This window comes from Mirounga angustirostris, unplaced genomic scaffold, assembly GCF_029215605.1.
Source record: "Mirounga angustirostris isolate CCGP_5_RB_7025 unplaced genomic scaffold, mMirAng1.0.hap1 SCAF_2, whole genome shotgun sequence".
In the NCBI taxonomy this organism is placed as follows: domain Eukaryota; kingdom Metazoa; phylum Chordata; class Mammalia; order Carnivora; family Phocidae; genus Mirounga; species Mirounga angustirostris.
Window position 1 is genome coordinate 74,777,720 of NW_026991710.1, and position 22,337 is coordinate 74,800,056.

Genomic DNA, 22,337 nt, shown 5'->3' on the forward strand with positions numbered 1-22,337 from the left:
AAGTCATCATTCATGGGACAGGTGAAAATAGGAATTAGGGAAATGAGGGAAAATGATAGTAGAGAAGCTACATGATTATGTAACTTTTTAGTGTTTTTTAGGTTTTCAACCTTATTATTTAAAAGTGAAATTAAAGTAATTTCCTCCATTTAGTAGGCATGTTATTAGCTAGAAGTGGGACTAAGGTGCCTCACACTTTTACAAGTGATGTAACTACCTGAATATAGTAAAAGGATCAGATAATCTCATAAAGTCCATTACAAGTCAAATATCAGAGACTAAATTATTCGTCATCCATTTTCTCTTAGCTATCCATATTGTACCTTCATGAGAAGAGAGATAGTAAACATGCAGATATCAGAAAGGACTCAAGGGATAAGTAATTGAAAACTAAATTTATTTAGTGCAAATTTCTATATCCTACAGTGCTACAGGTTACTCTTTCAAAATAATAATTTGAGGACAGGTTGCTCTCTTTAGAATTGTGAACTGAGTCATGATTCTATTTGTACCTTCACAATTGCCATGATCCTTCTTAGGTTGAACCCATAAACCTGCAACCCTTCAAGCTATTCCCAGCTTCTCTCTAACATAATCTTAATCACAGCCTTTCTACCCCACCAACCACTGTTGAACCTTTTATCCCACGAAGCATTGTGTTTTTTCAACCATCAGTCATATTGAAAAGATGATGAATATATAACTAAATCTAACATTTAGGCTTAAATATATTGTATTTTCATTCTCTGACAAAGAAATGTTTTGTGATCTGTTAATTCAGTTGAGAAGATTTATTAAGATAAAAAATTAAGTGATTTGTAATTTTACATTTCACAATGTAACTTTATTAGAATAAAAGCAGCTAATTAAGTATATATGCGAAGTGTGTGTGTGTGTGTGTGTATTGTGTCTGTTAGTGTATATGTGTGTGTATAAGCAAAACAATTCTTTATGGCTAGAATTTCATAGCTGGAAAAGATCTTAAAAGGTAAGTCTCAACTATTCATTTCATTGTCTTGGGAACTGAAACTCAGAATGAATGAATGTGTACATAGTTACATAGTTACTGTAAGTATTGCAACCAGAAGCTGTGGTCTCCTTTACATTTGTAACAACAGCTTTATTGAGATATAATTCATATACATAAAATCCATCCTTATAATGTGTACAGTTAAGTGGTTTTTAGTTTTTTTTTTCACAAGGTTGTACAATCATTACCACTAATTTTAGAACATTTTTATCACTCCAAAAAGAAAATTCATACCCATTATCAATCACTTCCCATTCACCCCTCCTTCTAGGCCCTGGCAGCCACTAATCTACTTTTTGTCTCCATAAATTTGCTTATTCTGGACATTTCAGATAAATAGAATCATATGCTATGTGGGCTTTTGTTACTGGTTTCTTTCATTTGGTTAAATGTTTTCAAGTTTCATCCATGTTATAGCATATGTCATTTTTTTTATTACTGAATAATAACCCATATTATGAACGTACTACTTTCTGTTGATCCATTCATCAGCTGATGAGCATTTAGATTGTTCCCCCTTTTGGGCCATTATGAATAATGCTGCTATAAACATTTTTGTACAAGTTTTTATGTGGTTGTATGTTTTTAGTTTTCTTGAGTTGTACCAAGAGTTGAATCACTGGGTCCTGTGATAAATAATTCTATGTTAACATTTTGAGCAAAACTGCCAAACTTCTTTTCAAAAATGGCTGCACCAAATTCCTGCCAGCAGCGCATGAAGGTTGAAATTTCTCCACATCCTCACCAACACTTGAAATTGCCTACTCTTTTTTTTTTTTAATTAAGCATCCTGTGTGTGTGAAGTGGTATATCATGAAGCCTTTGATTTGCCTTTTCCAAAAGACTCATGATGTTGAGCATCTTTTCATGTACTTATCGGTCGTTTGTGCATCTTCCTTGTAATATATATTGAAATTCTTTGCCTATTTTTAAATTGGGTTGTCTTTTTATTGTTAAATTGTAAGTGCTTTTTGTATATTCTCAATACAAGTCCCTAATCACATATATGATTTGCAGAATTTTTCTCCTGTTCTTTAGGTTGTATTTCACTTTCTTTATGGTGTCCTTTGATGTACACAAATATTTAATTTTTATGAAGTCCAATTTATCTATTGCTGTGCTTTTGTTGTCATATTTTAGAAACCATTTGCCTAATTCAAGGTCACAAAGTGACTCCTGTGTTTTATTCCAGGAGTTCATTTACATTTTTAACAATTCTTTCCCCAGAGGAGTTGATCATAGGCAATTTGACGATATGTTAGAAAACAAAAAGCAAAGAAGCTAGGAAGGATATGTTACATGTGTCTATATAGTAATTTTGTCTTCATTCATTCAACAAATCTATTTTGGATACCTACAATGAAGCAAGCATGGTATCAGGGTTAGGTGCTTCTGTGTAATAACTAATTTAATTTTATCACCCATTCTTAGTGTTAGTAGGTGGGTATTATTTTTTTCCAAAAGGAAACAAGAGAGTTAAGTAACTTTACCTAAGTCACTGTGTTAATAAGCAGTGGGACTAGAATTAAAAAAGGCAGTCTGATTCTAGAGCCCATTTATAACCAAGCCAAGTTAACATAGTCATTGAGAACACAAATGTCAGAACCAGGGAATTGGGTGGGTTTGAAGAATGGCTTCCATACTTCCCAATAATTGGACTTTGGGCTAGTTAATTAACTTCCTTCTGTTTCCTTCTTTGCAAAATCAAATAATAACCATAAAAGGACTGTTATGGAGAATTAAATATATTTAAGTACTTCAAGTATTTTAAACTATGCCTGGAACATTATTAATACTACAAAATGTTAGTAATACTATTTATAAAAATATATGATCACTACTCTCATGGAACTGACATTTTATTAGAGGAGATTGAGACTGGATTAATAACTATATATAATTATGTAATTACAAATTTTGGTAAGTGCTATATATATGTAGAAAAGGAGAAGAGTACAATTAAAACTATAAAAGGAATTAGGTGGCTCAGTGTACTGAAGTAGTTTTCCATCCTGTGCTATGGAGGATAAGGTCTTTTTATGCTTGATGTCTCAGATGTCTGTGCCGTAATTCATGTTTTAATATATGTAGAGTTTCAACATACCAATATATAAGGAGAAAAATTTTGATTTGGATAAAAGTGTCCCTGACTCTAATCTCAAAAGTAGGTGATAGCCTATATATTCAGAAATACAAAAAAAATTTCAGCACATGAAAGTATTTCATAAGGTCATATTGCTTCTATACTGAATTCAGTATAACTACTTTAGTGCCTTTTTAGAAATGAGGCTATAAATCATACAACATTAAGATAACATTAAATAATTTCAATGTAATAAAAGCACATTTATCCCTGTAAATTTCAGGTCTTTGGTCTTAGAAATACTCAAAAGTCATCTTTGGAAAAATGTCTGTTCATGTCTTCTGCCCATTTCTTGATTGGATTCTTTGTTCTTTGGGTGTTGAGTTTGATAAGTTCTTTATAGATTTTGGATACTAGCCCTTTATCTGATATGTCATTTGCAAATATCTTCTCCCATTCTGTCGGTTATCTTTTGGTTTTGTTGACTGTTTCCTTTGCTTTGCAAAAGCTTTTTATCTTGATGAAGTCCCAATAGTTCATTTTTGCCCTTGTTTCCCTTGCCTTTGGCGATGTTTCTAGGAAGAAGTTGCTTCGGCTGAGGTCAAAGAGGTTGCTGCCTGTGTTCTCCTTTAGGATTTTGATGGACTCCTGTCTCACATTGAGGTCTTTCAACCATTTTGAGTCTATTTTTGTGTGTGGTGTAAGGAAATGGTCCAGTTTCATTCTCCTGCATGTGGCTGTCCAATTTTCCCAACACCATTTGTTGAAGAGACTGTCTTTTTTCCATTGGACATTCTTTCCTGCTTTGTCAAAGATGAGTTGACCATAGAGTTGAGGGTCCATTTCTGGGCTCTATATTCTGTTCCATTGATCTATGTGTCTGTTTTTGTGCCAGTACCATGCTGTCTTGATGATGACAGCTTTGTAATAGAGCTGGAAGTCCGGAATTGTGATGCCGCCAGCTTTGCTTTTCTTTTTCAACATTCCTCTGGCTATTCAGGGTCTTTTCTGGTTCCATACAAGTTTTAGGATTATTTGTTCCATTTCTTTGAAAAAAGTGGATGGTATTTTGATGGGGATTGCATTGAATGTGTAGATTGCTCTAGGTAGCATTGACATCTTCACAATATTTGTTCTTCCAATCCATGAGCATGGAACGTTTTTCCATTTCTTTGTGTCTTCCTCAATTTCTTTCATGAGTATTTTATAGTTTTCTGAGTACAGATCCTTTGTCTCTTTGGTTAGATTTATTCCTAGGTATCTTATGGTTTTGGGTCCAAAGAAGACATCCAAATGGCCAACAGACACATGAAAAAGTGTTCAATATCGCTCGGCATCAGGGAAATCCAAATCAAAACCTCAATGAGATACCACCTCACACCAGTCAGAATGGCTAAAATTAACAAGTCAGGAAACGACAGATGTAGGCGGGGATGCGGAGAAAGGGGAACCCTCCTACACTGTTGGTGGGAATGCAAGCTGGTGCAGCCACTCTGGAAAACTGTATGGAGGTTCCTCAAAAAGTTGAAAATAGAGCTACCATGTGATCCAGCAATTGCACTACTGGGTATTTACCCCAAAGATACAAAAGTAGGGATCCGAAGGGGTACGTGCACCCCGATGTTTATAGCAGCAATGTCCACAATAGCCAAACTGGAAAGAGCCAAGATGTCCATCGACAGATGAATGGATAAAGCAGATGTGGTATATATATACAATGGAATATTATGCAGCCATCAAAAGGAATGGGATCTTGCCATTTGCAACGACGTGGATGGAACTGGAGGGTATTATGTTGAGTGAAATAAGTCAAATAGAGAAAGATATGTATCATATGATCTCACTGATATGAGGAATTCTTAATTGTAGGAAACAAACTGAGGGTTGCTAGAGTGGGGGGTGGGGTGGGAGGGATGGGGTGACTGGGTGATAGACACTGGGGAGGGTATGTGCTCTGGTAAGCGCTGTGAATTGTGCAAGACTGTTGAATCTCAGATCTGTACCTCTGAAACAAATAATGCAATATATGTTAAGAAAAAAAAAAAGAAGAAGGTAGCGGGAGGGGAAGAATGAAGCGGGGGAAATCGGAGGGGTACGAACCATGAGAGACGATGTACTCTGAAAAACAAGCAGGGTTCTGGAGGGGAGGGGGATGGGAGGATGGGTTAGCCTGGTGGTGGGTATTGAGGAGGGCACATTCTGCATGGAGCACTGGGTGTTATGCACAAACAATGAATCATGGAACACTTCATCTAAAACCAATGATGTAATGTATGGGGATTAACATAAGAATAAAAAAAAAGAAAGAAAAAAAGAAATACTCAAAAGTCAAGCAAGTCACTCTCATTGTAGTGTTATTGTAAAACATCCAGTGATGTTAAGTGTTCTGATTAGAATTTGAAAAAAAATATGTACAAGACACCTGGCTTAGGAACAGAAGGCAGAATAGTATTATGTGCAAATGAACGGGGGTATTTTGCCTTGGGAAGTACCAAGAGCTTTCTTCCCTGAAGAGTAAGGGGGCCTTTCTGGTCTCCTCTTTCCAACCAGGTAGTCCCACATTTAAGCTTTCTGTCTGGGAAACAAATGAAGTCAATACTAGTCTTTTATAATTTAAGCAGTTTTTCATATAAATTATTAAAAATAATATAGATTAGCACCAACAAAATTTTCATGTCATGTATATTGTTATGAAATCTGTATTTTCTTTAATAAAAAATTGGATTATTTTGGTTTATTTTCTCCTTTTTCACAGTCAGCTGGGGAATTCTGCAGGGCTGGATAAGCCATTGCTTGTGCTGGGGAAACAGAGGGCCTGTTTCTATGAGGGGGCTGATCCTGAGAGTTTAGAAATAGAATGGTACATTCTTAAAACTTTGGGAGCTGATGGAAGGAACTGGGGGTGAGGATTCTAACTAGGGAGCATTGCTATCCTCCCTACCCTCCAGGATTTCAGTTAGGGAGATTCCACTGCTAAACAGACAATGCCACACCCCTGGGAGATAGTCTTTCAGGAATGGTCAAGGATTGTGCTCCTTGTCTATATCTATGTTTTGTTTTTTTTCTTTTTTTCACCACTTTAAACATTTTTTTAATTATTTTCGGTTAGCCACTGTACCATTAATTTTTGATGTAGTGTTCAGTGACTCATTAGTTGCGTATAATACCCAGTGCTCATCACAACACGTGCCCTCCTTAATACCCATCACCCTGTTACCCCATCCCCCCACACCCCTCCCTTTAAACATTTGTTTTCAATAAGGAAACATGTTCAATTTTCTTTAATCTTTAAGCCTGCTACACTGTAGTTTTACATTCATATATTTTATTTTGCTAATGAGCCTTCTTTTATTTTAAACTTATCTCTAATATTCAGTCATGCTTATATATTCAAATATTTTGTGTTTTTGCCTTTTTGGTGCTTTATTTCATATTCTTAGTATCCTCTATCTCTGAAATGTAAAATTTTACCTATTTTTAAATCCCCCGGCTTTAAGTTTTTAACTTTATCTTGATAGCTTATATGATTTTAATGTATAATAATTCCTTTAAGAGTATTATATATTTTCCCTGATACTCATCTATTTAATCTATCACCTAGATGCTGATCTTTTAGGCTTTTTATGTCTCTAATTTGTTTCTACTTATTTTGTTTTTAAACTTCATTTTATTCTTATGTCATCTCCTCTCATTTCCTTATTTCAATTTTTTTCTCTTTAGTTCTTGTTTTTTTCTTATAATCTGGTTTGTGGTTACTGTGCCACAAAACAAAACAAAACAGAAAAACAAAACAAACCTATGTCAGACGAGCAGTGGTACGGAGGGAGAGGGTTTTCTTTCCTCTAGTTGTTAGAGTTGCCTTTCCATTAATATAGTTCCCCATTCTTTTAAAGAGACCCCTTCAAACAATCCACACAAGATTCTAGAGACTGCAGATTAACTCTAGAGAACAATAGTATACTGTATGTAGATAGCATAATTGATTTATAGATATTTATTGCTTTCTGATACATTATGTCACTCAACTTAAAATTCATAGTGTCTCAGTTTTTCTCTTTTTTAAATTCTCTCCACCTGGTACCTCTCAGGCGCCCCAGGTGACTCTTGGTTTCCACTCCAGTTGTGCTCTTGGGGTCATAGGATCCAGCCCCGCATATGGCTCCGTGCTCAGCGTGGAGTCTGCTTGGGACTCCCTTTATGTCTCCCTCTGCCCCTCCCCACTGCACTCTCTCTCTCTCTCAAATAAATAAATCAATCTTAAAAAAAAAAAATTCCCTTCACCTATTTCACCCATCCCCCCACCTGCCTTTTCTCTTGCAATCATTAGTTATCTGTACTTAGGAGTTTGTTTTTTTTTGTTTCCAGACAGTGTTACTTTTGTAGGTGAATTTAAAAATTACCATTTCAAACACTTATTTCTCAAAATTGGGACTCGAGAACCTTCAGGAACTTGAATTTTTAACAGATATCAGATGCTGGTATAGTAAAACACACAGTGATATGTGAAAATGAAACATAATATTCAACATAAATTAAAAATGTGCATAGTAAATATGTATCTGTGTTGTAAATGAAATTGATCCAATTATTGATTTAGGTGAATACGAAACACCTTCCTACAAACTAGGATTCAACACCACCACAGATACTCTGGCAACGAGGAAAGAGGGGTACAGTTGACATAGTTAGAATTTGTTCAGGGGGTGTGCCCTGGTCCCAGTCAGTGCTGGTCTGTTGTTGTTGTTGGTCATTTTGTGGAACATTTGCTGCATTATTTTGCCCGTAGATATTGCACTAGTTTTTGTCTAGCTGTCAGTATTCTTAATAGAGAGAATCAAGATATGGCTATAAGAAGAACATGGTCTGGGTATGCCCTCTCTTGTTCAAAAGACTCCTCATATTGATTTTATAAGAAAATATAAATGTTATATCCAAGCCTGATGTAGCTGTTTAGTCTTCTTCCAGGCTATCCTGATTGTGACCATATCCTTTGCCAATGCCATTTATGGCATCTTTATGTGTTAGAACAGACTTCACATTTGGGCACATAATTTCATTAGGCTTCTTTCCTTCACAGGGGAGATTTAGTGTTATACTTAATGTTGACTCTTAAAACATGGCAGTACATTTAGCTGAACACAGGAGAGCTTTCCTTGTTAGGAATTATATTTTGAACTCACTTTAGGTCAATATCTACAAAAGATTGAGTTGACAGATACAATTCATGCATCCACAAACATTTATTTTTTTGTGCACCTATTTTGTATCCAATTCCCAAATATTTTTCTGGGCATTGACAACAACAGATTGAATAAATTAGACAAAATCTCTGATTTCATGGAGCTGACATTCTACTAGAAACACAGTTTTTATACAGAGGTGATATATATAGTGGGTAAGAGCTTAAACTCTGAAGTTATACCTGGATTCAGATCTTGGACACATTTTGGATGTGTGCTCTTGGGCTTCGCTTATTTCACTTAGGAAATGCATGTAGCAGTAGGGGTTAACAATCCTTTACCTAAAACTCTTGGGGGCAGATATGTTTAAGAATCCAGAAACACTGGATTTTTAGAAAGGTAATATCGTACATATCCATACAATATGTAATAACCTCAGATCTGCTAAGCGACTTGTATTTTTTCAAAGAAACATATTAATAGTCATTCACAGTGAGATAAATGAAAACTATAACTTCACCCCAGTTCAGGTCAATATTTCCCATGAAAAGGGTTTATGTGTCAGATTTATGAAAAAATAAGCAACAAAAACCCAACTTTTGGTTTTTACTGTGTTTTTGGATATCAGAATTATATCTAAGTGTTTATAGATCTATCGTGCCTACTTCCCAAGATTGTTATGATGACTGAAGAAGGCAATTATGTTTTCTCAGCAGGTTTTAATGTGTGGTGAGTTTGTGTCTATCATTAATATCAACATTGGTCTGGCTATTTCTTTAGTAAGTAAAAAACAAACAAACAAACAAACATTATTATTGAATCAGCCATTCTAGCAGAAAATCATATACTTGAACTCCTTTTATTTGACATCACACCTCACCTCAAATTATTTTTACAAAATGGACCTTGAGGATTTTTCTGTGGAAACATTTAGAAACAGAGCCTTGTAAAACTTGCTGCACTTTCTACACATTCTTAGTATAGTTTTTAATCCTACAACAGTTTCCCCCTTTTCTTGATTTTTAATACATTTACTTTTTACAATTTTCACCTGTTACATTGTAAAGATTTTTGCATACTGTCTCCAGCCTCTCTAGCAAGGCATTTCATATATAATAAATTTGTACCTTGTGTGTGTGTGGTGTATTTATTCTCTTTGCTTTCTCCACATTTTCAGATCTAAGATCCATCACCTATTCACCAAAAATCCTAATTTTCTATTTCTGTTAGATATTTATAATCTATTTGTGTGTATATGTGTATATTTTAAATTGGCTCTTGTGAGATAACCTAGAAAAGTAACCGTCATTTACATTCTGTTTCTTTCAGGAAATAAGTTAGAAGTCTTACTTGCAGTTCAATATTGAAATAAAACCATTTTGAAATTGGAGAATAAGTTATGTGCCAACTGATTTATTGCATACTTAAGAAGAGCATTTGTGTTTCATCATAAAAGCAAATTGTTTCTTTGTAATATAAATTGTGACAGTCTTAATAAGTTTCTTTTCTGAATCTCCTAATTCTGAAAATGCAGAACTGAAGGAAAAGAAAAAGAGAACATTTATTTTTTACCCTTGATGATAATTTTTCTATAATGTTGATCTGTAATTTTTATACTTCTGCATTTTATTTAACCTCAAAGATTTTCATTTATCATATAAAATAATTTTAAATTTAGAAATGAATTATTTTATATGAGTTAATCACCTTTTATTCTTCTCCACTTTCACATTAATTTTTTACACTTAAAATTCATTAACTGAAAATTTGTAATAACAATAAGTATTCATTCCTGCCATTCCATTTAGCATCATTATTAGCTCATCACATACCCTGTTGCACTTTACAAGGCAGAAACACTGAATTGCTTATAGGTCACCAAACATACCCTGGCATTTCAGACTTTTATTTCTTTGCAGTTGTGTTTTCTGGCCTGTAATAAGTGTCCTTCTCTCTTTTGTTCTTTGGAGCAAATCCTGTGACCTTCAACCTAAAGTGAAGGTTATTACTTTCAAAAACTTTCTTTTTTTTTTTTTTTGAAGATTATATTATTTATTTATTTGACAGAGAGAGAGAGTGAGAACGAGCCAGCACAAGCAGGGGGAGCAGCAGAGGGTGAGGGAAAAGCAGGCTCCCTGCTGAGCAGGGAACCCAGTGCAGGACTCGATCCCAGGACTCTGGGACCATGACCTGAGCCGAAGGCAGATGCTTAATGACTGAGCCACCCAGGTGCCCCTCAGAAACTTTCTGTTGACAGTCCTAATGAGCATTCTTCTGTTTTACTTATGATATTCTTCTGTATTTTCTCTTTATCTTTTACACATGTGAATTTTTGCATTTATAATATTATATTGTATAAATTTTTATGAGTTTCTTGAGAGGAGGTCTGTAGCTCATTCCTCTTGGGGCCTCTAGCAAAGCATTCCCTGTATTTATTGTTGATTGCATATACATTTAAAACAAATTGAGTTAAAATTAAACTATGTGTATTAGTTGAAGAATGATCCAGTTCATGGGAAGATGTAAATGCTAGACTGAGACCTGTTGGTAACCTGAATAATGGAAGAGGTGAAAGAATAAAAGATATATAGATGTAGACCTTGAGTTTGTGGTGCCAAAGCGCTATCCAAGTCAGTAAGGTTATGGATGTGGGCTAAAGGAGAAAGATTAGACAGGAAGTATAAATCAAAAAGGAAGAAAAGGTGCCAAAGTGATAAAACAACAAAAAGAACCTACAGAACCAACAATTACGTGTTGAGGAATGCCACCATTTCAGGGGTTTACATATGCAAAGTGATTATGAAGGATTTTAAAAGGATGGGATGAGAAATGCAGCAGGAAAAGTGGGAGAGATTGTCCTGGAAACTGAAAGGTGAAGATAACCTCAAAAAGAAGTAAATGTTAGTAGAGTTTAATAAATGTATCTGGGAGACACTGCTGATGTTAGTGGAGGCAGTTTTGTTGCAATAATGAACAAAGAAGCTTAAGATTGTAGTGTTTTGAAGGATAAATGGATTTTAAGTAAAAAGAGATGGAATCTACAGATTGTGAGGAGGAGCATGCTAGATTTTGCTAGAGGAGGCTGTGGGATTGTCAGGGGATTTTTTAAATGTAGAAATAACCTAGGCATCTTAAGATTAAATTAAAAAATAGGTTGAAATAAGGTTACAGTGAAAAACTAGAGAGAGGGGTTAAAAATACATAACAAAATAGGAATCATAGATCATCTGAGAAGCAGAATAGTTTTGCCCTGAGACTGGCAACATGTGGTGAAGGCTTGACATCATAAATAAGTAAATTTGTAGACTGGAGAACATTAATTTGCGGAAGTTGCTGCATGATGCTGTCTGTTTTCTTGGTGAAGTAGAAAATAATGCCATTGTCCATGACAATAGCTAGTGGGAAGGTTAGGTTTTATCGGAATGATAAAAGTTAAGAACAATTGTTTTGGGGGTATAACAAGGAAGCTGACTAGAGATATAAAGAAGGATTATCAGGCAGCCCTGAAAATTCAAAAGTTAGTCTGAACATTGACTCTTTGATGGCTCAAATCTGCAAAGCTTTTGTGATCTTCTCCAGAGGGCCTTAGTAGCTAGAGAAAGGAAATAGATGACTGTTAATGCAAATGTAGAGTTTTTAAGAGTAAATACTACATAAACAGAGGCCAGAAGAAGAAGAAGAAGAGAAGGAAAAGCAGCAGTAGCAGCAAATGAGTTAACATATTGATCAGAGAGTAATTGAAAGAATGAACACTAGGTTGATTTTGAGGTATGCTTAATTCATCATTTGGCTGATGATGTCAGTGATGTTTATGAGCTTTTCCTAGAAGCTGGGACAAAGAAAAACTTTTGGTTGTGAACAATTAGTCTAGAAAATAACTTCTCCTTGGAAATACCTTTATATCTCCAGGGTTCCTCTTGGTTATAAATTCTATAGTATAGTACAAACATTCTGCATGGAAAATTTTTTTTTCAGATTTAGTTTCTGTTAGGATATTCATCTAGCTAGCATTAATTTTCATTGTTAACCATTTATAGGGTTATGTCCAAGACTGATATTTTTATAGGAAAAAAATCTCACTCAATATAATATTTTACAATTAAAATTAAAACATGAATTTAAAATCTCAGGGATTGATAGGTTGTAGTGCCATGATAAAGTGTGTCAGCTTTTCATTACTTCATAAAAAAATCATTTTCATTCCACTTCTGTAAGGATATCCTAGACAAGAGGTTTGTTAGGATATCCAGAGCATGCTTTTACCCTGCCTTATTTTTTTGCTGGGGAAGAACAAAATAAATTAAATGAGTCATCCTTAACCAATAAGATTATCTTTCATAACTTGTTACAATTGAAAAGCAGTTTCTGACAAGCTTTTTCATCTAATGTTTTATTTACATGTATCATTGCTGATATATCCTAACAAAATTATTGATATTAGCAATAATTCACCTTCCTACATCATTTTATTGTTAATAAATTATTTTCATGTACATTATCTCATGTATACTAAATTGCATTAAACTCTACAGCAAAGATAGATCATTTTAATGTTCAGAATGGTGACAAAAATGATTGCTAACTAGTTTATTAATGATAATGTGTTAATTCATGAAAATAGTTTTTCTCTTTGATAAAGGAAAATAATACACTATGATAATCCTTCCATAAATAATAAAAAATAGATTTGAAATGTATTATATATACATTTAAAAATCCTAAATTAAAAAATTCTAAATAGAGGTAACAGAAAATTTAGGAACTCTATGAAAATGATATGAGTAACATACTTTGAAAAGTAATGCAAAAGACAATTTACTAGATTATCTTGAAAAAAGGGCTCTATTTTTTTTTCTTTATTTTTCTTTATTCTGTATTAACAACTTTGGATAGAATTGAGATTAGTAAATAATGAATAATTGCTACAGTATGAAAATGAGTAGGGAAAATATAAAGTTCCTACTCTCAAAGAACCCATAGTCTAGTGGAGTATATAATGTAAAGGTGAAGGTGCAGTGATCATCACTTATTCACTAATTCAACAAATGTTATTTTCAATACCAGGTATGTACTGAACACTAGATATGATAGCATTCAGGTATGTGCCATTGTGGAGCATATAGTTTAATAAATATGAAGTAGTGATTGTGAATCAAATAATTAACAAAAATATAAATATAATGGAAGATTCTAAGGGTAGTTTTGGTGGTCAGAGATGCTTCTCTAAGGAAGTGATGACTGAGCTGAAATTTGAAGAATAAGCATAAGTGAGAGTGGGGAAAAGATGGCAGAGGAGTAGGGGACCTTATTCCACTGGTCCCCGGAATTGAGCTGGATATCTACCAGACCACTCTGATCACCCACGAAATCAGCCTGAGATGTTTGAAGACAGATCTGCATCTCTACAAACGGAATATTGCAGGCATTTGGTTTTGAGGTACGAAGCAGGGAGCTGTGATTCCGTGGGCAGATACTGAAGGATAAACAGAACGGGGAGGGAGCCATCAGGATCCTGCACCACCGATGAGTGAAAGCCTCCCACACTGGGGACAGGGCACAGATTCACAGACTGGTAGCAACGGGGAAAGGACTTTAGGGCAGCCCCCCATGGAAACCTGGAGCGGCAGGGCTGTGCTTGTAGACTGGGGGAGACTAGCGGTTTTAGGAGCAAAAAGGGCAGAGACGTGCCCTGACCTGGAGGCGAGGACTGGGAGCACAGCTGAGGGGCGCACAACCCAGGACGCTGCAGTTTATAGAAGCACAGACAGAAACGGGAATAGTGTGGCCTGGAGAGCTCACTGAAGAATATATTGCGATCTCTCTGCTCTGAGGCAGAGGGCTGGAAATGGTCTCTTCTGCTCTGACTCTTGGAAGAGACGCGAGAAGCCACCAGGAAAAGCCTCCAGAGAACAAAAGCCCCCCAAAACTGGTTTTCACTGAGCCCATCAACCACCGCAGGGGGCAGGGCAACTCTGCCCAAACAGGGCTGCCTGAGTAACAGTGTAGTAGGCCCACTCCAGAAGACAGGTTGGGAAAACAAGAGGCCAGCTACCCTAAGGTCCCTAGAAAACAGGTTCATCTTGCTTGGGTTGTGGTCAATAATTTGGACTCTATACATTCCCTCAACCACCCCTCAACAGAATGATTAGAAGGAGGAACCCCCAAAATAGGAAAGACTCAGATATTATGATTTATGCCACAGATTTACAAATGGATTCACATATAACCAAGATGTCAGAGATGGAATTCAGGCTAGCAATTGTTTTTATTTATTTATTTATTTATTTATTTAAAGATTTTATTTATTTGAGAGAGAGAGAATGAGAGAGCGCACATGAGAGGGGGGAGGGTCAGAGGGAGAAGCAGACTCCCTGCCGAGCAGGGACCCCGATGTGGGACTTGATCCAGGGACTCCAGGATCATGACCCGAGCCGAAGGCAATCACTTAACCAACTGAGCCACCCAGGAGCCCCAGGCTAGCAATTGTGAAGACAATGGTTAGAATGGAGAAATCAATTAATGGCAACATAGAGTCTCTAAGGACAGAAATGAAAGCTGAATTGGCAGAACTTAAAAATGCTATCAATGAGATCCAATCGAATCTAGATAATCTAACAGCTAGGGTAAGTGAGGCAGAAGAACGAATTAGTGACCTGGAAGACAATTTAATAGATAAAAAGGGAAAAAAGGAGGCCAGGGAAAAACAACTCAGAATCCATGAAAATAGAATCAGAGAAATAAGTGACCTCATGAAATGTTCCAATGTCAGAATTATTGGAATCCCTCAGGGGGTTGAGAGAGAGAAAGAACTAGAAGATATATTTGAGCAAAGAGTAGCTGAGAACTTCCCTAATCTGGGGAATAAAACAAACATTCATGTCCTAGAGGCGGAGAGGACCCTTCCCAAGATCAAGGAAAACAGGCCAACACCCCGGCATGTAATAGTAAAACTTGCAAGTCTTAGAACCAAGGAAACCATCCTAAGGGCAGTTAGGGGGAAGAGATTCCTTACATACAGAGGGAGGAACATCGGAATAACGTCAGACCTATCCACAGAGACCTGGCAAGCCAGAAAGGGCTGGCAAGACATATTCAGGGTACTAAATGAGAAATACACGCAGCCAAGAATACTTTATCCAGCAAGGCTGTCATTTAGAATGGATGGAGAGATGCAGAGCTTCCAAGACCGGCAGAAACTGAAAGAATATGTGACCACTAAGCCGGCCATGCAAGATATATTGGGGGGGGGGGTTCTATAGAAGGAGAAAGACCCTAAGAGAGATATACAACAGAAATTTACAGGGACAATCTATAAAAACAAGGACTTCACAGGCAACATGATGACAATAAATTCATATCTTTCAATAATCACTCTCACCATGAATGGCCTAAATGCTCCCATAAAACAGCACAGGGTTGCAGATTGGATAAAAAGACAGGACCCATCCATATGCTGTCTACAAGAGACTCATTTTGAACCTAAAGATACATCCAGACTGAAAGTGAAAGGATGGAGATCCATCTTCCATGCCAGTGGACCTCAAGAGAAAACTGGGGTAGCAATTCTTATATCAGACAAATTAGATTTTAAACTAAAGACAGTAGTTAGAGACACAGAAGGACACTATATCATTATCAAAGGGTCTATCCAACAAGAAGATCTAACAATTGTAAATAGCTATGCCCCCAACTGGGAGCAGCCATCTACATAAGCCAACTGTTAACCAAAATAAAGAGTCATATTAATAACAATATGTTAATTGTAGGAGACCTCAATACTCCACTCTCAGCAATAGACAGATCATCTAAGCAGAAAATCAACAAAGAAATGAGCTTTGAATGACACACTGGACCAGGTGGACCTCATAGATATATACAGCACATTCCACCCTAAGACAACAGAATACTCATTCTTCTCAAGCACACATGGAACTTTCTCCAGAATAGATCACATACTGGGTCACAAATCAGGTCTGAACTGATACCAAAAGACTGAAATTATTCCCTGCATATTCTCAGACCATAATGCTTTAAAACTGGAACTCAATCACAAGAAAAAATTTGGCAGAAATTCAAACACTGGGAAGCTAAAGACCACTCTGCTCAAGAATGTTTGGGTCAACCAGGAAATCAAAGAAGAACTTAAACAATTCATGGAAATCAATGAGAACAAAAACACATTGGTCCAAACCCATGGGATACTGCAAAGGTGGTCCTAATGGGGAAATACATAGCCATCCAAGCCTCACTCAAAAAAGTAGAAAAATCCCGAATTCACCAACTAACTCTACACCTTAAGGAACTAATGAAAAAGCAACAAACGATGCTTAAGCCAGGCATTAGTGGAGAAATAATTAATATTAGAGCAGAGATCAATGAATTAGAAACCAGAAACACAGTAGATCTGATCAACAAATCTAGAAGCTGCTTCTTTGAAAGAATTAATAAGATTGATAAACCACTGGCCAAACTTATCCAAAAGAAAAGAGAGAGGACCCAAATTAATAAAATTATGAATGAAAGGGGAGATATGATGACTAACACCAAGGAAATAGAAACAATTATTAGAAATTATTATCAACAACTATATGCCAATAATCTGAGCAACCTGGATGAAATGGATGCCTTCCTGGCAACCTATAAACTGCCAAGACTGAAACAGGAAGAGATTGACAACCTGAATAGGCCAATAACCAGTAACGAGATTGAAGCAGTGATCAAAAACCTCCAAAAAACAAGAGTCCAGGGCCAGGACCTATTCTCCTGAAGCTGTTTCAAAAAACAGAAACAGAAGGAAAGCTTCCAGACTCATTCTCTGAGGCCAGCATTACCTTAATCCCCAAACGAGGCAAAGACCCCACCAAAAAGGAGAATTTCAAACCAATATCCGTGATGAATATGGATTCCAAAATCGTCAACAAAATCCCAGCTAATAGGATCCAACAATACATTAAAAGGATCATCCACCACGACCAAGTGAGATTTATCCCCAGGATGCAAGGTTGGTTCAACATTCACAAATCAATCAATGTGATAGATACATTAATAAGAGGAGAGAGAAGAACCATATGATCCTCTCAACTGATGCAGAAAAAGCATTTGACAAAATACAGCATCCTTTCCTGATTAAAACTCTTCAGAATATAGGGATAGAGGGAACAGTCCTCAAGTTCATAAAATCCATCTATGAGAAACCTATAGCGAATATCACCCTCAATGTGGAAAAGCTGAGAGCCTTTTCCTTAAGATCAGGAACATGACAAAGATGCCACTGTCACCACTGTTGTTCAACATAGTACTAGAAGTCCTAGCAACAGCAATCAGACAACAAAAAGATATGAAAGGTTTTCAAATTAGCAAAGAAGAAGTCAAACTCTCTCTTTTTGCAGATGACTTGATACTTTATGTGGAAAATCCAAAAGGCTCCACTCCCAAATTACTAGAACTCATACAGCAATTCAGTAACATGGCAGGATACAAAATCAATGCACAGAAATCAGTTGCTTTCTTTTACACTAACAATGCAACTGTAGAAAGAGAAATTAGAGAATCGATTCCATTTACAATAGCACCAAAAACCATAAGATACCTCGGAATAAACCTAACCAAAGAGGTAAAGGATCTATACTCTAGGAACTACAGAACACTCATGAAAGAAATGGAAGAAGACACAAAAAGATGGAAAAGCATTCCATGCTCCTGGATCGGAAGAATAACCATTGTTAAAATGTCTATGCTACCCAGAGCAATCTATCCCTTCAGTGCCATCCCGATGAAAATTCCAATGACATTTTTCAAAGTGCTGGAACAAACGATCCTAAAATTTGTATGGAATAAGAAAAGACCTCAAATTGCCAAGGAAATGTTGAAAAAGGAAAACAAAGTTGGGGGCATCATGTTGCCTGATTTCAAGCTATATTACAAAGCCGTGATCACCAAGACAGCATGGTATGGGCCCAAAAACAGACATATAGACCAATGGAACAGAATAGAGAGCCCAGATATGGACCCTCAACTCTATGGCCAAATAATCTTCAACAAAGCAGGAAAAAATATGCAATGGAAAAAAGGCAGTCTCTTCAATAAATGGTGTTGGGAAATTTCGACAGGTATATACAGAAGAATGAAACTCGACCATTCTCTAACACCATACACCAAGAGAAACTTAAAATGAATGAAAGACCTCAATGTGAGACAGGAATCCATCAAAATTCTAGAGGGGAACATAGGCAGTAACCCCTTTGACAGCGGCCACAGCAGCTGCTTTCAAGATACATCTCCAAAAGCTAGTGAAACAAAAGCAAAAATGAACTTTTGGGACTTCATCAAGATAAAAAGCTTCTGCACAGCAAAGGAAATAGTCAACAAAACAAAGAGGCAGTTGACAGAATGGGAGAAGATATTTGCAAATGAGACTTCAGATAAAAGGCTGGTATCCAAGATCTGTAAAAAACTTCTCAAACTCAACACCCAAAAAATCAAATAATCAAGTCAAAAAATGGGCAGAATGCATGAGAAGACTTCTCCGAGGAAGACATACAAATGGCTAACGGACACATGAAAAAATGTTCATCATCATTAGTCATCAGGGTAATTCAAATCAAAACCACATTGAGATACCACCTTACACCAGTCAGAATGGCAAAAATTGACAAGGCAAGAAACAACGAATGTTAGAGAGATTGTGGAGAAAGGGGAACCCTCTTACAGTGTTGGTGGGAATGCAAGTTGGTACAGCCACTTTGGAAAACAGTGTGGAGGTGCCTCAAAAAATTTAAAATAGAGCTACCCTATGACCCAGCAATTGCACTTCTGGGTATTTACCCCAAAGACACAGATGTAGTGAAAAGAAGGGCCATATGCACCCCAATATTCATAGCGGCAATGTCCGCAATAGCCAAACTGGAAAAAGCTGCGATGCCCTTCAACAGATGAATGGATAAAGAAGATGTGGTCCATATATACAATGGAATATTACTCGGCCATCAGAAAGGATGAATACCCAACTTTTACAGCAACATGGATGGGACTGGACGAGATTATGCTAAGTGAAATAAGCAGAGAAAGTCAATTATCATATGGTTTCACTTATTTGTGGAACATAAGGAATAGCACGGAGGACATTACGAGAAGGAAGGGAAAATTGAGGGGGGGGGAATCGGAGGGAGAGATGAACTATGAGAGACTATGGACTCTGAGAAACAAACTGAGGGTTTTGGAGGGGAAGGGAGGTGGCGGGATGGGTTAGGCCGGTGATGGGTATTAAGGCAGGGCATGTACTACATGGAGCACTAGGTGATATACGAAAACAATGAATTGTGGATCACTACATCAAAAACTAATGATGTATTTTATGGTGACTAACATAACATAATAAAATAAAATTTTAAAAAAATAAGCATAAGTAACAGCAGTAAGCATGTTCGGAGGCCCTGTAGCAGGAATAGGTTTAGTAAATGCAGTAAGCTAAGGGGAGGCTAAAATGGCTGGAGGAAAGAGGAAAATGGGAGATGGTATAAAATGAGGCCAAGTGAAGGTGAAGAATAGACCATTAAAGAGGTTAGGTTAATATAAAGGGTACTGAGGACAGTGGGACAGGAGAGGCCTGGGGTGGAAGTAGCAGATTTGTGACCTGATCATATTTGCATTTTTAAGATGTCACCCTGTCTATAATGTAGAAGAACGATTGGAGAAGGCTAAGAGTATATGTATATCAGTGGACAAGGAGAAAGATGATGATGGTAGATTGGACAGAGGGAAGTGGAAGGCAGATTCAAGATTTAATTATTGGATAAGATAGAGATGAATTACTAATGGTCTTATAGAGAGCAAGGAAAAAAAGATGTCAAGGATAACATCTAGAGTTCTCACTTGCTTAATTAGGTGATGGTGGTACTATTCACTGAGTTTGGATCTATCCCTCCATCTCCCCAAGAAGGACCTGAGTTCAATGTTTGTTGAGACACCATAAATGGTATGTTAAGTAGGTCATGCTAGTGGGAAACTTTCATTTCTCTGGTCTCGTATTTCTTTGAGGAAGTACTCCTAAAACAGTAATATGCTGATCCTTTCACCTTACCTTTTACTCAGTTTTCTCTAGAGTGGGTGGAAAGATTATTTGGTTAAGATTTTGGGGGAGAAAACTGATATAAACATATTTTCTCTCCTCCCCCCTTCCTCTCCTTCTCTTTCCCTTTCCCTCTTCTTCTCCATCTTCCTGTTCATTCCTTTCCCTCTCTGTCTCTGTTTCTGTTTCTTTGGTAGAGTTAGGTTATTTCTACTTATCTCCAGAGAGCTTAAGAGCTTAATTAGTGAGTCTCTCCTACTTGAGATAAGCTTGGGATAACATATCCTGTCCTTTTCAGGTGTGGTATGTTGCAAGCCTGTTTTGTTCACAGATATAATGGGGACTCTATCTAAGCAGTCTACCAGTAATAAAGCTTAATATTTTAATCCTTCATTTGTCTTTCTCCTGTGATTGTTTCTTAATTGGCTTTTACCTTATGTGGGGAAGGGAATGTGATTTAGATCACCTAACATTCTTATATGTACCTCAAGAAATGAGTACTCTGCCTCTAGGGGTAATTGAAGCTGTGGATATAGATTTGAGTGCCTTGGGAGAAAATTGAGAAGTAGGTGGATAACCAAAGAACCTGAACTGAATGTCAGCCCTGATAAATTAAGATGAGGGTTAAACTATATCAAATAAATGTCAACAACATAGACATCATATTTGTGAATTTAGCAAATACTGTAAGAGCTGGAGCTCAGATTGTAGCAGTATCTGGTCTGTTGGTGCTGGTGACAGGTTTAAGTAGGAAATACTGCTTTGGTACTCTTGTACTCTGCTTCTTAAAGTTGAGTGGGAGTTAGAAAAGGGAAGAGAATGAGCAAACTATGGGAGGAAGAAGATAGTGCACAATTTCAAATCATCTTCCTCCTTCCCTTTTTCCTTAAAAACATCTCTAAAGAGGAGGTGGTTGGGGGGGAAGAGATAATTGGTGATGGGCATTAAGGAGGGCACTTGATATAATGAACACTGGGTGTTATATGCAACTGATGAATCACTAAATTCTACCTCTGAAACTAATAAAAAAAAAAAAAAGAAAAGGAACATCTCTAAGAACAAGTACTTATTAGAGCAGCTTTAAACTGAAGAAGAAAAGTTTTACCAGAACCATTTTAGGACACTTTTTTTTTTTTTATTCTTATGTTAATCCCCATACATTACATCATTAGTTTTAGATGAAGTGTTCCATGATTCATTGTTTGTGCATAACACCCAGTGCTCCATGCAGAATGTGCCCTCCTCAATACCCACCACCAGGCTAACCCATCCTCCCACCCCCCTCCCCTCCAGAACCCTGTTTGTTTTTCAGAGTCCATTGTCTCTCATGGTTCGTCTACCCCTCCGATTTCCCCCGCTTCATTCTTCCCCTCCCGCTACCTTCTTCTTTTTTTTTTTTCTTAACATATATTGCATTATTTGTTTCAGAGGTACAGATCTGAGATTCAACAGTCTTGCACAATTCACAGCGCTTACCAGAGCACATACCCTCCCCAGTGTCTATCACCCAGTCACCCCATCCCTCCCACCCCACCCCCCACTCCAACAACACTCAGTTTGTTTCCTGCGATTAAGAATTAGGACACTTATTTTAAAGATCATTCAAATGAACGATAGTAGTAATCATCAGAAAATAATTTCTGAAAATTAAAAAATATACCTATTTTAATTACTTGAATATCAATTCAAAGTTGACACTGTTCTTATAGAAAGGGTATATCATCCATTTCTTAATCTTTACTGTGAAGCATCAGAAAATTTTAAGTGTGAATTGGTTCAGACAGTTTTAGCATATAACTTACTCTTGGGGTTTATACTAATGTCTGCATTGAAGAGGCTTTAGCTCCTCCTCCTCAAAAAAAAAAAATCAGTTGCATGAAAGGCATCCAACTGGAAAAATCACTTTCCTTCAGAAAATTCTGCAATGATTACAAACCCATCCTTTTACAGTTGTCTATTATAGCTTTGCCAGGTAGC

At 36.7% G+C, this 22,337-nt stretch overlaps 1 protein-coding gene across 1 annotated transcript in view; it reads left to right on the forward strand.

The window, feature by feature from the left end:
• The window catches only part of GRID2 (glutamate ionotropic receptor delta type subunit 2), a 1,408,631-nt gene that overhangs the window by 97,715 nt on the left and 1,288,579 nt on the right, over positions 1–22,337 (forward strand). The window lies entirely within an intron of this gene.